This window comes from Melanerpes formicivorus, unplaced genomic scaffold (assembly GCF_026170545.1).
Source record: "Melanerpes formicivorus ecotype bairdi unplaced genomic scaffold, bMelFor1.0.p_v2 SCAF_57, whole genome shotgun sequence".
In the NCBI taxonomy this organism is placed as follows: domain Eukaryota; kingdom Metazoa; phylum Chordata; class Aves; order Piciformes; family Picidae; genus Melanerpes; species Melanerpes formicivorus.
This window is the reverse complement of record NW_027142409.1, coordinates 1350280-1365538: the sequence shown is the minus strand read 5'-3', so window position 1 is coordinate 1365538 and position 15259 is coordinate 1350280.

Below are 15259 nucleotides of genomic sequence, written 5' to 3'. Positions count from 1 at the left end.
AATTGGAAGGGAGTTAATACAGGCCTTTATCAGTTTCAAGGCCGAAGCCTTGGCAGAAAGCCCAGGAGCTGCAAGCTGCTGCCTGAAGGAGAAGCGGAAGCAAGACTGATAGAAGAGTGCTGGAAAGCCCAGTATACCTTCCTGCACTCCCAGTTCAGAAGGTGCTTCCTCCCACTTTACCAATGAAATTAGTTTAGATTGTTCTTTCATTTACCAACTTCCGTCCACAATATTCCCTTTCTTAAGGGGACAGCCCCAACCGGTGACAGATGTGGTGCAGGACAGTGTTGAAGGCTTTGCTCAGGTCCTGGTAAATGACATCAGTTGCTCGCCCCTCATCTATTAATTTTGTCATCTGCTCATAGAAGGCAACCAGGTTGGTCAGGCAGTGACGATGTAACAATGAGAGGCTCACAATTTATTAAAAAAGACTTCAGAACCTTAGGGCAAATGCTAAAGGGATCAGGGGCTCAAGTCGTGTTCTCTGCCATCCCTCTAATGTCAGCAATGGATGAGGACACACTGAGGAAGGGCCAACAGATCAATTCATGGCTCAGGAGCTGGTGCCATCGACAGGGCTTTGGGTTCCACAATCATGGACTGGTTTTCAAGGCACCTGAGCTGAAAACAACTCATGGGACACACTTGTTCCAGAGGGGGATAAGAATCCTGGGGCAGGAATTGGCAGGGCTCATTGATAGGGCTTTAAACTAGATGTGAAGGGGGAAGGGGTTAATAGTCTCCTGCTGGCTGGTGACAAACAGAGGGGCACCTCACCAGCAGTAGAGAGAAGGAGAGCTGGTAAGGGCTCTCAACTTGCCGCCCTGAGTCAAGCCACGAATGATCCACCAGCACATTCTGTGGAAACTGAGGGGAATTGTCACAAGAGGAGGACAGGGCCAGCCCAGCTGAAGTGCTTCTATGCGAATGCGCACAGCTTGGGCAACAAACAGGATGAGTTAAGGGCCACTGTGCTGCTGGGATGCCACGACATAGTGGCTATTACTGAAACTTGGTGGGATGAATCCCAGGACTGGAATGTAGGGATAGATGGGTATAAACTCTTTAGGAAGGATAGGCAGGGAAGGAGAGGAGGAGGTGTTGCCCTCTATGTCAATAGCCAGTTGGAATCAGTGGAGCTCCAACTGGGGAGGGATGATGAGCTGGTTGAGAGTGTATGGGTTAAAATTAAAGGCAGGACAGGGGAAGGAGATATTACTGTGGGGGTCTCCTACAGGCCCCCTGACCAGCAGATCCAAGCAGATGAGGCCCTCCCTCCATAGGCAAATAGAAGCGGCTTCCAGGTCACAAGCCCTGGTCCTCATGGGTGATTTCAACCACCTGGACATCTGCTGGAGGGACAACACAGCAAGGCACCAGCAATCCAGGATGTTGCTGGACCGCATAGAAGACAACTTCCTCCTCCAAATGGTAGAGGAACCAACAAGAAATGGTGCTATGCTGGACCTTGTTCTCACCAACAGGGAAGGGCTGGTAAGCAATGTGAGGCTCAGAGACAGCCTTGGCTGCAGTAACCATGAAGCAGTTGAATTTAATATCCTCAGGGCAATCAGGAGGAAGTATTCCAAGCTTACGACCCTAGACTTTAGGCGTGCAGATTTTGATCGCTTCAGGGATCTGATAGCCAAAGTGTCGTGGGACAAAGCCCTGGAGGGAAGAGGGACCCAGGACAGCTGGTCAGTATTCAAGGACCACCTGCTCTGTGTCCAGGAGCTCTGTATACCAACAAAGAGAAAAGCAGGTAAGAATGCTAGGAGGCCTGCCTGGATGGGCAAGGAGCTACTGGACACATTATTACTTAAAAGAAAACTCTACAGGAAGTGGAGAGAAGGACAGGTAGAACAGGGGGTATATAAGGAAGCTGCCTGAGCAGCAAGAGTCCTGGTTAGGAAAGCCAAAGCAGAGTTCGAATTCAATCTAGCCAGGGAGGTTGAAGGGAACACTAAGAACTTCTACAGGTATATTAATGGGAAGAAGAAGACTAGGGAAGGTGTGGGCCCCCTCAGAAAGGAAAACGGTGAAATGGTCACAAGTGATGAGGAAAAGGCTGAGGTACTTAATAACTTCTTTACCTCAGTCTTCACTGCAAGGGCCTCTAGCCACACTCCTGATGTTATGGAAGACAATGCCAGGGACGGGGAGGAAGAACTGCCCACTGTAAGTGCAGATCAGGTTCGTGATCACCTGAAGAACCTGAAAGTGTTCAAGTCCATGGGACCCGACGGGATACGCCCACGGGTACTGAGAGAACTGGCAGAGGAGGTTGCTAAACCCCTCTCTATTATATTTCAAAAGTCATGGCAATCTGGTGAAGCCCCTACAGACTGGAAAAGGGGAAACATTGCCCCCATCTTCAAAAAGGGTAAGAAGGAGGAACCAGGGAACTACAGGCCAGTCAGTCTCACCTCTGTGCCTGGAAAGATCATGGAGCAGATCCTCCTGGAGTCACTACTCGCTCAAAAGAATAGTGAAGAGGTGATTGGGAACAGTCAGCATGGCTTTGCCAAGGGCAAATCCTGCCTGACCAACCTGGTTGCCTTCTATGAGCAGGTGACAAAATTAATAGATGAGGGGCGAGCAACTGATGTCGTTTACCTGGACCTGAGCAAAGCATTCGACACTGTCCCGCACCACATCCTGGTCTCCAAACTGGTGACACATGGGTTTGATGGGTGGACCACTAGATGGATAAGGAACTGGCTTGATGGCCGCACCCAGAGAGTGGCAGTCAATGGCTCCATGTCCCAGTGGAGGCCAGTGACAAGCGGAGTCCCTCAGGGATCAGTTCTGGGACCTGTCTTGTTCAACATTTTTGTGGGTGACATGGACAGTGGCATTGAGTGCACCCTCAGCAAGTTTGCTGATGACACCAAGCTGTGTGGTGCAGCAGACACGCTGGGGGGAGTGGAGGCCATCCAGAGGGACCTTGACAGGCTGGAGAGGTGGGCACAAGCCAACCTCATGAAGTTCAATAAGAGCAAGTGCAGGGTCCTGCATCTGGGTCGAGGCAATCCCAGGCACAAATACAGGCTGGGCAGTGACTGGCTGGAAAGTAGCCCTGAGGAGAGAGACTTTGGGGTGCTGGTGGACAAAAAGCTCAACATGAGCTCTCAATGTGCACTTGCAGCCCGCAAAGCCAATCAGATCCTGGGCTGCATCAGGAGAAGTGTGGCTAGCAGGTCGAGGGAGGTGATTCTCCCCCTCCACTCAGCCCTGGTGAGACCCCACCTGGAGTACTGTGTCCAGTTCTGGAGCCCCTATTCCAAGAGGGATGTGGAGGTGCTGGAACGTGTCCAGAGAAGGGCCACAAGGATGATCAGAGGGCTGGAGCACCTCTCCTATGAGGACAGACTGAAGGAGTTGGGGCTGTTCAGTCTGCAGAAGAGAAGGCTCCGAGGTGACCTAATTGTGGCCTTCCAGTATCTGAAGGGGGCCTACAGGAAGGCTGGGGAAGGACTTCTCAGGATCTCAGGTAGTGATAGGACTAGGGGGAATGGAATGAAGCTGGAGGTGGGGAGATTCAGGCTAGATGTGAGGAGGAGGTTCTTCACCATGAGAGTGGTGAAACCCTGGAATGTGTTGTCCAGGGAGGTGGTCGAGGCCCCGTCCCTGGAGGTGTTTAAGAGCAGGCTGGATGAGTCTCTGTCCGGCCTGATGTAGCGTGGGGTGTCCCTTCCCATGGCAGGGGGGTTGGAACTCGATGATCCTTGTGGTCCCTTCCAACCCTGAATGAAACTATGAAACTATGAAACTATGAAATGACATACCACTGGATTCTGCCCATCTGTCTAGTTGGTCGAGGTCCCTCTGCAGAGCCTTTCTACCCTCTAACTGACTGACATCTGCTCCTAACTTGGTGTCATGTGCAAATTTGCTTATGACTGACTCAATCCCCTCATCCAGATCATCAATGAAGATGTTAAAGAGGATGGGGCCCAGCACTGATCCCTGGGAGACAGCTTTGGTGACTGGCCGCCAGCTGGATGTGACACCATTCACCACTACTCTCTGGGCTCGGTCCTCCAGCCAGTTCCTATACCCAGCACAGAGTGTTGCAGTCCAGGCCTCGAGCTGACAGCTTAGCCAGCAGTTTGCTGTGGGGGACAGTGTCAAAGGCCTTGCTGAAGTCCAGGTAGGCCACATCCACCAGTGGACTCCCCACGTCAACCAGACGGGTCACCTGATCATAGAATGAGGTCAGGTTGGAGAGGCAGGGCCTGCCCCTCCTAAATCCATGTTGGCTGGACCCGAGCCTTGGACATCTCACTGCCTTTATTAGTAGAGAGATATTTTCAATTTATTGGGCAGCTTGCTAGTCAAGTTAATATCCTTTGTATTCATGGAGACATCTTACTTTAATCACATGGTAGACTCCCGCAAGGTCATTTGAAACAGCAGTCAGTTTTGCCATATATCAAGGATGGCTCTCTTCCTCCAAGAAGAAAACAACCATAAGGTTAGACGCCAGCTCCATGTCTGGGCATGCATAGTAGGGAGCTTAGCCTCTGCTTAAAGGTCATGATAGGCAGGGGATAAGGTCCTCCTGATTATATCCTTGATGTCTGCCCTGGCTCTGTAGATAAGATTTGATGTGGCCTCGTTGAGTAATACAGGTGAGCTTCGAAGTTCGTAATCTGCTGGAAAATGGTTTCTGCCTTGCAGACCTTTTCATACAGTCACAGACCAAGTGAGCAGTGGAAGTTATAATAAAAGATCAAAATCTTTTGCTCTGAAGAACTGTTCTCTACTCTTCTTTTGTGGCTTCACATCAAGTACTCCAGCTCTTAACTCTCACTGTACCCTTCCCACAGTGATTAAGCTAACACCTCATTAAACCTTGGAACCATTAAAACAGGAGACTAAAAGTCCTATTCCAGCTGGACAATGGCATCACATCAGATCAAATTTGACACACTTCTGACTACTCCAGAAAGTCTGTTACTTATTTCTCTTCCTTCCTAAGAGCAGAGGCTAAACAACAACTGATTAAATTTCTGCAATTCACATAACCAGGACTAGAATAAAAAAATTTATCCAGCTATTTGTACCACTCAGTGCCAGTCTGAAAATTGTGTGAGAATACACAGCTGTAGCAGGTGTCAGCAACTGCAATCCATGCTGGAAATTGAACACAGAGGACCATGGATCAAGTGGGTGAATTGCATGAAGTCTGTGTTTAATCCCTTCTTTATACCCACCTCTTTAAAAGATTTTTTTCTGTTACACACCAGAGCAATTTTCCAGGAGAGTATTAAGGGCTTGGCTGTTTCAATGTTACTACCTTGAAGGTGCCACCCACCAGAGCTGAGGCTGCTACAGCCTGTGTCAGAAGTCCTGCAAGAATGGGTCCAATTGCAGCAAACGACAATGCCCTTGCTTGAAAGATCTCTTAACTGCCTCCTCATAGAAGGAGGCATATTTCATCAGTTTCTCCTGTGAGCTGAGGAGCACCAAGGAAAAGGGGAAGCCCTGAGTTACAAATTGCAATAATGTGGCTAAAGGTAGCTGACTCCAGGTCAAATCACAGTGTGGCCAGACACAGGTCTCTTTCATGGTGCCAGGTGTTTTCTTCAGCAGGCCAAAGGACTGAGCATCAAGTGAGAGGGTTATGATGGCGACTAACTTAGACTAAGTAACTGCAGGAAATGTTCTAGTGACAGCAGATAGCAGCCTTCCTCCTGCCAAGCCCCACCAGAGTGGTTTTCGATGGCAGTACACTCAAACTCACATTCTCCTGCCCTGTATTTTGTTATAGGGGTTAGATGCAGATTTTACTTCTCTACCCTGTCACAGTCCCCATGCTCACATGCCTCTCATGCACGTTTTTATCCCTGTTTTCCCTGCACCCCTGTCCTGTCTTATGAAACACGAAAACTGTGTCTGTAAAATAGTCAGATCCACTGTTCCAAGTGCCTGTAGGATAAAAGAAAAGATTGGGTAGCTGCAGGTCTGATCATGTTCCCCACTTATCATAAACAAAGCAAAATGCCCTATGTACAGTTTAATGTGTGTGAGTAACTGAGTGTTCCTGAAAGGTCAGGGAAAAATAGTGCTTTTGCAAAGGGTCATTTGTTTTTCCTTATTTCAGATACTTCAGGACTTGTTTTGGTTTTTCTGTCCTATTTCTGAAATGAACACTGAAAAATCTTAGTGATGTGAAATTCACTAGAGAAAATGCCACTAACATGCAATATACTCAGAGCTCTGCTGCTCCACTATTAGGGAATTAACTCCAAACAATCAGCACAAAAGTCGCTACTCAAAAACAATGTACACACATTAATAGATCACATTAGATCGTCGTGAGACAGGTTAGTTTTATCCTACTGATGATGTGTTGTTGCAATAGTAATTCTGCTCAGTACGAGAGGAACCGCAGGTTCAGACCCCTGGTGCGTGCGCATGGCTGAGGAGCCACTGGCGTGAGGCTACCATCTGCGGGCTTATGACTGAACGCCTCTAAGTCAGAATCCCACCTAGATGTAGCAATTTTTTTGGGGTCGGAGTGGCTGGAGAGCTCCCAAACAGAGAGGGACCTGGGGATGCTGATCGACAGCCACCTGAATATGAGCCAGCAGTGTGCCCAGGTGGCCAGGAGGGCCAATGGCATCCTGGCCTGCATTAGGAATAGTGTGGCCAGCAGGAGCAGGGAGGTCATTGTGCCCCTGTACTCTGCTTTGGTTAGGCCGCACCTTGAGTACTGTGTCCAGTTCTGGGCCCCTCAGTTTAAGAAGGACATTGAGACACTTGAACGTGTCCAGAGAAGGGCAACAAGGCTGGTGAGAGGCCTTGAACACAAGCCCTGTGAGGAGAGGCTGAGGGAGCTGGGATTGTTTAGCCTGGAGAAGAGGAGGCTCAGGGGTGACCTCATTGCCCTCTACAGCTACCTGAGGGGTGGTTGTAGCCTGGAGGGGGTTGGCCTCTTCTCCCAGGCAACCAGCACCAGAACAAGGGGGCACAGTCTCAAGCTGCGCCAGGGGAGGTTTAGACTCGAGGTGAGGAGGAAGTTCTTCACCGAGCGAGTCATTCGTCATTGGAACGGGTTGCCCAGGGAGGTGGTTGAGTCATCGTCCCTGGAGGCGTTCAAGGGGAGATTGGACGTGGCACTTGGTGCCATGGTCTAGTCATGGGGTCTGTGTTGATAGGTTGGACCCGATGATCCTCGAGGTCCTTTCCAAACTAAGTTATACTGTGATACTGTAATATAAAACCTTGAACCTCTGCCTTATCACACAGCCTAGAACTATGTTTAGACTTCCCTCCCTCATCTTCAGAATCAACTTGCCTGTAAGCCTCTGGACCTTCACAGTCAGATTCAGGGGCCCACGAATTTATTGCTAGGTGTCGAGGGTTTGAGAGGAAGGCCCAGCCTTCTCCCCACCACAATGAGAAAAGGAATAAAAAACCACAGCTAACCACAGCTGGAGAAGCAAAGGAATGCTATATTTACAAGCAGTTTTAGGGAATGCAGGGTATATGTACACAATTTACAGTATTTACAATATATACACAGAAATATACAGCAAAGTAATACAGGAATGAAATTCCCCTCCCCCTGCTGGAGGAGGGTTACCCCCCTGTACCCCCTTCTCTCCCCTTTTTCCCCAGAGAGGGTTAGAAAGAGAGGAAAGGAGCAGTTGTTAATTAAAAGCAGTTATAAATTAGAGTAAAGTTTTAGTAGGCCACGCTTATCTGTCCAAGGTCAGTCTGGCAGAGAGCCTAGAAGCGGACAAGCTGCAAAAAGGGAGGAGGGAAAGTGAACTGAGGAAAAGTCCCAGCTGGACTCAAAAAAAGTTGCTTTCTACCAATCGACCAATGAAATTCGTTTAGACCTGTCTTCTGTTTACAAAACATTGAGCCACAAGTGTCCCTTTCTTAAAGGCACAGCAACAAACGGTCACACTAGGTTCTGCTTTTTTCTAAATGTGTGACAACATGCAAATGAAAGAGAAAAAAAAATTATATTTTCTTAACAACTTAAAAAATACTTCATACTTTCAGTGTTGACTGGCTGCCATGGAAAGCAGACATGTACATGACGAGAACGGAGACAGGGACGACAGCACTCAATATGAGTGATAGTAATCATCCAACTTTATTGTTCCACACTTCATTATTTATAGTCTTATCTTATGCATAGTTAATTCTATTCTAATTTGACACATATTATTGGTTTCTCTCTAAAAGGTTACATCATTGTTTTCACTACTCTGTGGAATTTTTCTACTCAGTCTAATTGCTCTTTTTCCCAGATCTCGCCTCCTCCTTATCTTGTTTGCCTCCCTTCTCAGGGGCAGTTTGACTTCATCATACCAAAGCAATCAGCACTTCCCCATAGCTCCTACTCCATCGCTGTATTATCAACAGAGAATCCTTCAAGGCCTGAATAGCACAGGTGTTCCTGGGACTCATGTCCCCTCTTGCTTAAACCAAACCCCAACAATTCCCCCGTTTTTCTTTTGTGCAAATAAGGCCTTGGAGGTTATCCTTTGAACACTTTGCATAATCACAGTATCACAGTATCACAGTATCACTTAGGTTGGAAGGGACCTCGAGGATCATCGAGTCCAACCTATCAACGCAGACCCCATGACTAGACCATGGCACCAAGTGCCACGTCCAATCTCCCCTTGAACGCCTCCATGACTCGATGACTCAACCACCTCCCTGGGCAACCGGTTCCAATGCCGAATTACTCGCTCGGTGAAGAACTTCCTCCTCACCTCGAGTCTGAACCTCCCCTGGCGCAGCTTGAGACTGTGTCCCCTTGTTCTGGTGCTGGTTGCCTGGGAGAAGAGGCCAACCCCTTCCTGGCTACAACCACCCCTCAGGTAGTTGTAGAGGGCAATGAGGTCACCCCTGAGCCTCCTCTTCTCCAGGCTAAACAATCCCAGCTCCCTCAGCCTCTCCTCATAGGGCTTGTGTTCAAGGCCTCTCACCAGCCTTGTTGCCCTTCTCTGGACACGTTCAAGTGTTTCGATGTCCTTCTTAAACTGAGGGGCCCAGAACTGGACACAGTACTCAAGGTGCGGCCTAACCAAAGCCGAGTACAGGGGCACAATGACCTCCCTGCTCCTGCTGGCCACACTATTCCTAATGCAGGCCAGGATGCCATTGGCCCTCATGGCCACCTGGGCACACTGCTGGCTCATATTCAGGTGGCTGTCGATAAGCACACCCAGGTCCCTCTCTGTTTGGGAGCTCTCCAGCCTCTCCGACCCCAGCCTATAGCTCTGCATGGGATTGCCGTAGCCAAAGTGCAGCACTCGGCACTTGGACTTGTTGAATGCCATCCCATTGGACTCTGCCCATCTGTCCAGTCGGTCGAGGTCCCTCTGCAGAGCCTTTCTACCCTCTAACTGACTAACATCTGCCCCTAACTTTGTGTCATCTGCAAACTAGCTGATGACTGACTCTACCCCTTCATCTAGATCATCGATGAATATGTTGAAGAGGACAGGGCCCAGCACTGATCCCTGGGGGACACCACTGGTGACTGGCCGCCAGCTGGATGTGGCACCGTTCACTACCACTCTCTGGGCCCGGCCCTCCAGCCAGTTCCTAACCCAGCACAGAGTGTAATGGTCCAATCCACGGGCTGACAGCTTAGTCAGCAGTTTGCTGTGGGGGACGGTGTCAAAGGCCTTGCTGAAGTCCAGGTAGACCACATCCACAGGCCTCCCCACATCCACCAGACGGGTCACCTGATCATAGAAGGAGATCAGGTTGGAGAGGCAGGATCTGCCCTTCCTAAATCCATGTTGGCTGGACCTGAGCCCTTGGCCATCCTTCAGGTGCGCAGTTATAATACAATTATAAACAAGTTTAACTATAATCAAAATTAGTACAATAATACCTAAAAACCTTAAAGCTTCTTTTATCAATTGTATAACCCACTGTGACACATTCCCAAGCATTGATCTTAACCAATCATCTAAGGGACTTTTTATAATTGTAACAGCACGCGTATGATTCTTTAGCCACCTAATCTCAGCATGCATTGACACTCCATGATCCGACAGGTTTAAACAACACATTCCTTCAAAATCTTCACATCCATGTCCTTGAGCTAACAACAAAAAATCAATTGCAGCACGATTTTGCAGTAACGCGTGCTTCAATGATTTTTGATCTAACAATAACTCTTCCAACACCTGAGTGGTAACATTTGCGTTTTTTACTGACCAACACACTAATTTTTCTACTGCACTCAAGGCTTTTCCTGCAGCGGCACCTGGCACAATTATAAAGGCTCTCATTGCATACCCCCATAATTCCACTTGGTCATTACAATTTGATGGTAATTGCTCAATTGTGCGTTTTTTCCATAGTTGTTGTATTTGCTTTAAAAGTTTTAAACACTGAGTCTGAGATGGTGCTACTATGGATGAAGACCCTAAATAACAGGGACCCCCTACTGGGTTAGCTGGAATTCCCTGCCAGGCACAATCTCCACAAATCAAAAATATACCTGGCAGCAATGCTTTTGCTATATGATTATTCCATAAAAGGGGTATATTTTCGTTCCTAATTGTCAAAGTTCCTGCAGTGAGATCTTGAGCTCCATATGCACCCCACAGTTTTGGCACGATGAGACCTTTTATTGTTGCTTTGTCATTCCATCCACAATAGTCACCATACACGTTATATGATCTCTTGGGACAAACATCAGTCCATCCTTGTGAGCTGTTTTGTATCTCAACCGGCACTTTTTCCCAACTCTCTAACACTTGCTCAAAACCTTGCCGCCCTTTAAACATACCTCCAACCACAATACACGTTCGAGTCCAGTTTCTCGATGCATTGCCAACCTGCTGAGAGCCCAATAATCACAGTTCTTCAGGATCATACGGTAACCACTGAGTCAGTCCCTTAATCAATAATGCACTACAATTTGCCACTTCATTCTCATTACTACAACTATTACTACTATAATTAACAAACATATTTACATCAAATCTGGGTATCCCTATTAAACACCTCTGAAAAGGTTCACCCACAATCTGTAAGCTCAAACAAAATTCATTATTGCCTGTCATGTTGGCCCATGTTACCCATACAAGGAACGGCACTTAAGTTGAACTAGTTAGAATGTTCTAACAGAGCTGGCATAATACATGGTCAAAGATAACAGACATTGTAAAAAAAGAACTTAGAACTTAATAGTTCCGATCTTTACATTTCACTCCTCTTACTGACAGAGAAGACTTGATTATGCCTGAACACATTGCACACAGAGATTAAGACATAAATGTAATCCTTAGCACTGTCTTTTACAATCTGCTTTAGGGGTATGTTGCATCTTTATTTTCTCTAGGATGGTCAAAAATCATGAATTGTTTAATGATAGCAAGATTTCTTTAATCTAAAAGTAGATCTGGCCAGGCTCTAGCTTCACAGAAAACTTGCAGGCAAACAGCAAGAGCAAAAGAGCTTCATTGCTTTGCCCAATATAAAATTACACATAATAATGTGTTTTTGCTCATCAGAGTAACACTGATCTCTCATTGGTACCATTAAAAAACTTTTTTTTTTTGTTATGGGGTATTCTCTCTTCCCCCCCCCCTTTTTTTTTTATTTATTTATTTGCTTGTTGTTGTTTTCAACCTAAAATGAAAACGCATGTTATGTTATAATGAATTTTGATTTTCCCTCTAGGTGTGTAAAATTATAGCAAACTGGTGAGATAACATATAAGTCCATATGAACATTTCTCTAATCACACAACAGTCAAACAACCATAATATTCAGTCCTAATTCAGATGTTTTATGGTACATTCTTCTCATTGTTGCTTTTGGTCTCAGATTATTATAATAGTCATTGTGATCAGTGTTAGGTAGTTCTGGTGAATTCCGACTTCATGGGAAATGCGGTTTTTTCATCTTCTTGATTCTTGTGCTGTTGTTGAGATGATTGCAGTACTGCATTGCTAGTATCACTAAACCTTAGTTATAAAATATGCCTTTTTTTTAATATATATATATATAAACCTTAAAGCTATTATGAATACAAAGAAAGCACTACAAAATTTCATTCTATAATATACCTATATCAGACCCTTAACTTATGCTAATACCAAAAATCCTTAAAAACTTAAAGAACTATGTTAAAATTAATCCATCAAATCAATGTAAAAAAAGAAATAAAGTTGTTCCATTAAGTAAAGAACACTTTCTAAAATTAAAACCTGTTTACTACAATCCTTAACTATATTACATGGAGATCCTTTGAAATGCCTAGGCACACAACTAAGAAGGTTCGAACCAAAAGAAAATCTTACAATGTGAACTCATTACTAAGTAGGTATACCTTGCTACAGTTACTATGTACTAAGTGCCTGTAACTACCAAATGCTTACTATTCATTATGCTTACTAGGAAAACTTAGCAAAACTCTAAATAACATGTCTCTGAAAGACATTACAGTCAGAAATGATGAAATTATCACTGTTGATTTAAATCAGAACAGAGCCATGGTTGACAACAGTCGTACCAGAAACCGCTGGGGGGGGAGGGCGCTGATGCGAGCCACTGGGGGCGGGGGGGAGGGGGGGGGTAGCGCAGCTGGAGCTGGTGGGGGGGAGGCCCGCTGGTGGAGGCACCGCCGGTTGGGGGGGGGGCCTGCAGGTGCAAGACACCGGGGCCACCGCTACGGTCAGTGCTGATGGTGTCGTCGGAGCTGTTGGTGCCCGCGGGGGACATCAGGGCTAGCGGGAGGGGTGCAGTCGTAAGAATGCTGTAACCGCAGGCCTCCAAGCGCTCCATTTTTTCTAAGAGGGACCGTAAAGCAGAGTCGGCGCTGTTACATAGATTACATAGAATATTACATAGAATAAACCAGGTTGGAAGAGACCTTCAAGATCATCACATATAACCCATCAACCAACCCAATCCACCCAAACAACTAAACCATGGCACCAAGCACCCCATCAAGTCTCCTCCTGAACACCTCCAGTGACGGCGACTCCACCACCTCCTTGGGCAGCCCATTCCAATGGGCAATCACTCTCTCTGTATAGAACTTCTTCCTAACATCCAACCTAAACCTCCCCTGGCGCAGCCTGAGACTGTGTCCTCTTGTTCTGGTACTGGCTGCCTGGGAGAAGAGACCATCATCCGCCTGTCTACAACCTCCCTTCAGGTAGTTGTAGAGAGCAATAAGGTCACCCCTGAGTCTCCTCTTCTCCAGGCTGAGCAACCCCAGCTCCCTCAGCCTCTCCTCATAGGGCTTGTGTTCCAAACCCCTCACCAACTTCATTACACTTCTCTGGACATCCTTCCTAAACTGAGAGGCCCAGAACTGGACACAGTACTTGAGATGCAGGCCTGGATGCCATTGGCCCTCTTGGCTGCCTGGGCACACTGCAGGCTCATGTTCAGCCTACCATCGACCAGTACCCCCAGGTCCCTCTCTGCCTGGCTGCTCTCCAGCCACTCTGACCCCAGCCTGTAGCTCTGCATGGGGTTGTTGTGGCCAATGTGCAGAACCCGGCACTTGGATGTGTTAAATCTCATGCCATTGGACTCTGCCCATCTGTCCAGCCTGTCGAGGTCCCTCTGCAGAGCCTCTCTACCCTCCAGCAGATCAACTCCTGCCCCCAGCTTGGTGTTGTCAGCAAATTTACTGATGATGGACTCAGTGCCCTCATCCAGATCATCAATAAAGATGTTAAAGAGCACAGGGCCCAGCACTGACCCTTGGGGCACACCACTAGTGACTGGCCGCCAGCTGGATGTGGCACCATTCACCACCACTCTCTGGGCTCTGCCTCCAGCCAGTTCCTAACCCAGTACAGTGTGCTTCCATCCAAGCCATGGGCTGACAGCTTGGCCAGGAGTTTGCTATGGAGGACGATGTCAAAGGCCTTGCTGAGGTCCAGGTAGACCACATCTACAGGCCTCCCCACATCCACCAGGCGGGTCACCTGATCATAGAAGATCAGGTTGGTCAGGCAGGACCTGCCCTTCCTAAATCCATGCTGGCTAGGCCTGATCCCTTGGCCATCCTGTAAGTGCTGTGTGATTGCACTCAAGATGACCTGTTCCATAATCTTGCCTGGCACTGAGGTCAGGCTGACAGGCCTATAATTCCCTGGCTAATCCAACTGGCCCCTCTTGTGAATGGGCACAACATTGACCAGCTTCCAGTCCTCTGGGACCTCTCCAGTGAGCCAGGACTGCTGAAAAATGATGGATAGTAGCTTGACCAGCTCATCTGCCAGCTCTCTCAGCACCCTAGGATGGATCCCATCTGGTCCCATGAACTTGTGGGGATCCAAGCTGCTGAGGAGAGTTCCAACCCCCTCCTCATGGAGCACTGGGAAACTGTGCTGCTCCCTGGCTCCTTCTGCCAGCTCTGCAGGCCAGCTGTCTGGAAGACGTTCTGTACTGCTTGTAAAATTGAGGTAAAGAAGGTGTTAAGTACCTCTGCCTTTTCCTCATCCTTTGATACAACATTTCTCTCCATGTCAACTGTAATGGGTTGGGGCAAACCCCCTCCCCTCCACGGGCAGAAATAACAACTCAGACAAACAGATTGCAAAAAAAAAGTGATGGAAAGTTTAAATAGAAAAAACAATAAAAAACAACAATGAAAGCTTTACAGATAACCACAAGCACCGTGACAAAGACAGAAATCCCAGAACATGCCCAAGAACATCCCATCCCCACCTGGGGGGTACACCCAAACCTCCCAGGGCTCTTTCCTCCCCCCCCACAACCCAGCCTTGGGCCTGGGCAGGACCAAGGGAGGCGGCTCACGCCATTTTACCTAGGTAGCAGCTGGGGACAAAAGAGGAAGTGAAGACCCCGCATGGACATTTTATAGGGAAGCAGGGCATTATGGGAAATGGAATACCTGGTCTCCTGTGACCACCCTGTGGGCTGGGCCCACCCCTTGGGACCTCCCAGGTGTGTTCTGTGCAGTGGCATCCGGGCCAGCACCCAGCCTAAACCACCACATGCCACCCCTTATTCCATACCATAATCCCTGCACCGAAAACATATCATCAAATTAGAACTGTTCTGATGACATGTCTAGCAACAGTCCAGGTCTTCATCTGGGCATCCTTCCACACAGCCTCTCATTCAGGCTCAAGTATCAGTCCATTCCAGTTCTTCTTCCTCATATGATGGAACCTCTCAGCGACACAGAGTCATTCTCCTGCAGTGTGAATTCCTTGTGGACTCATTGGGACATCCTGGTCACCTGGCAATACCTCACAACTTCTCAGCCAAC